The sequence below is a fragment of the Terrapene carolina genome, unplaced genomic scaffold, assembly GCF_002925995.2.
Source record: "Terrapene carolina triunguis isolate 2854851 unplaced genomic scaffold, T_m_triunguis-2.0 Scaffold97, whole genome shotgun sequence".
NCBI classification, from domain to species: domain Eukaryota; kingdom Metazoa; phylum Chordata; order Testudines; family Emydidae; genus Terrapene; species Terrapene triunguis.
This window is the reverse complement of record NW_020664448.1, coordinates 3,836,320-3,839,058: the sequence shown is the minus strand read 5'-3', so window position 1 is coordinate 3,839,058 and position 2,739 is coordinate 3,836,320.

Genomic DNA, 2,739 nt, shown 5'->3' with positions numbered 1-2,739 from the left:
AGTTCGGCCTACATGAGTAACTCACGGATTGCCGGGATCTGTGCTATGCCCCGGCCTTTAAGCAGTCCCTTGGGAGGATCCTTTCAGTGTGCCAGACTCCCCAGGGATCAGAGCCTGCTCCAGGGGGTAGCCACCTGCCTCAGCACCTCCGAGACTGGGCCGTGGGGCCAGCACTCCTGTTTCTGACCGGGAGCTCTGCCCAGTGAGTCCAACTTCTGTTCGGAGACCTTTTCTCCCTTCAGGGATCAAGGCACGTCAGCAAGTATCTGCAGCGACCCCCTGCAGCCCTTTCAGACCAGAGCAGGGTTTATGAGTCAGCTGGAACCCAGCACCAGGGAGCCCTTCGGTTTGCTCGGAAACGGCAGCTCAGACTGGCCAAGGCCAGCGAGGGCTTCCTTGAGCCACACTCCTGGGGGAAACCCTCTTTACTTCCTTGCTCTGTCCCTTTTTTCTTCTTCCGGGCAAGAGACCCGTGTCTGAGCTCAGTTCTTATCACTGCCTCCTGTCACCTCTTCCCACTGTCCTCCTGTTGCGTGCTGGTTTCACAGGTCCAGCCTGCTTGGGTTACCTCCCCCCCCCCATTTAAAGTGTCAATTGTTGGGGTTTCTATTGTCTCTGTGGGGTCTTCCACTAAGATAGGCCGGTTCCAGCCAGTCCTTAATGGCCCATTCAGAGCACCCCAGATGGCTATGTGACAAAACACCTCCTGTCTCCTGCTTTGCCCCAGGAGCCGCATTTTAACCCTTCCGCACCCACTGGGTAGCAATACCAACGTGATAGGTACAGAGTCATAAAGAGAGTTCATAAAAATAACACAGCCATTTCCCACTAACAAAATGTGCAACCCTCTAGTTACCCCCCCTTGTGTACTGTTGGAGGGAGCCAGATTTTGAATCCCCAGGGCAGTGTCTGGCCAAAAGACGTGGGCTCTCCCTTGTGCTTGGAGAAGGCCTATTGTTATGCAGAAACCAATGAGTCTTCTCTCCCCAGGTGTCCCATAAGCCAGCTGGGAACTGAACAATGAGATGGCTGCATTAAAAGAAAATCGGCAGCCTCACCCCTAAAGAGACTCTTGTGTTGCTGTTACATCCAGCAGCTCCCAGGTGAGCAACCTGCATGCTAATCTACAGTCTTATCTTCCTGTGCGCTGTATGCAAATCTCGTAGAAAAGTTCCTGATTCACAGCCCTGCACACAAGCTCTTGGTTTAATCTACAGCACACATATAGCCTGTGCCAGCTTCCCTGCTCTACCAATGTGCCTCATCTCCGGCCTGGAAGGAGCGCTCGAAGGGAGACAGCACGACCCAGCTGTTGGGTTCCAAGGCTTGTGTTCAACTCCACCTCTGCCTTTGAGTCCCACACACTCTGGGCATGTGACTTCGCTCTCTTTGACTCGGTTTCCCCGTTCTGTAAAATGGGATTAATGAGACGCACCCATCTTTATCAAGTGCCTGGGAAATACAGCTGAAAAACAGCAGACATTATTAAGAGGGAGTTAGGTTTCAGAGTGGTAGCCGTGTTAGTCTGTATCAGCAAAAACAACGAGGAGTCCTTGTGGCACCATAGAGACTAACAAATTTATTTGGACATAAGCTTTCGTGGGCTAGAACCCACGTCATCAGATGCATGGAGTGGAAAATACAGGAGCAGGTATAAATACATGAAAGGATGGGGGTTGCCTTACCAAGTGTGAGGTCAGTCTAATGCAGTGGTTCTTAACCTTTACTGCAGCCTGCACCCCTTTGGTTCTCAAAATATGTTCTCGCACCCCTTATAAAAAATCTAAATATGTTCTCACACCCCTTAAACCTAAAAAATATGTTCTCACACCCCTTAAACCTAGATATATTTTTGTTTGTATATTACAGTAAAATATACAGTATAATGGTAATAAATACATAGGTTTGATGAAACAAAGTAGTTGTACTTATGTGCCTGTGCTTAATTTGTGTTTTTGAGGATTTACCTTCTAAAAAAAATCTGGCATGTCTTGCACCCCCAAAAAGGGCATCTCACACCCCCAGGGGGTGCATGCACCCCAGGTTAAGAACCACTGGTCTAACAAGACAAATCAATTAACAGCAGGGTACCAAGGAAGGAAAAATAACTTTTGAAGTGGTAATGAGAGTGGCCCATTTCAGACAGTTGACAAGAAGGGGTGAGTAACAGTAGGGGGAAAGTAGTATTGGGGAAATTAGGTTTAGGTTCTGTGATGACCCAGCCACTCCCAGTCTTTGGTTGGGTCATTACAAAACCTAAACCTAATTTTCCCAATACTAATTTCCTCCTACTGTTACTCACCCCTTCTTGTCAACAGTCTGAAATGGGCCACTCTCATTACCACATCAAAAGTTATTTTTCCTCTCTTGGTCTCCTGCTGTTAATTGATTTGTCTCGTTAGACTGACCTCACACTTGGTAAGGCAACTCCCACCCTTTCATATATTTATACTTGCTCCTGTATTTTCCACTCCATGCATCTGATGAAGTGGGTTCTAACTCACGAAAGCTTATGCCCAAATAAATTTGTCAGTCCCTAAGGTACCACAAGGACTCTTCGTTGTTTTTTTAAGAGGGAGGGTATTCCAGCTCTCCAGCCCAGCCCAGCCATGGCCTCTTGCTGAGAACTGACAACAAAGACATCACTTGTGGTGGTGATGGCTCTTGTGATACAGACATTTGTCCATTGGGAACTATCAAAAGTAACAGCTCCCTGTGTCCGTAAGGCCTGAGCTCCTC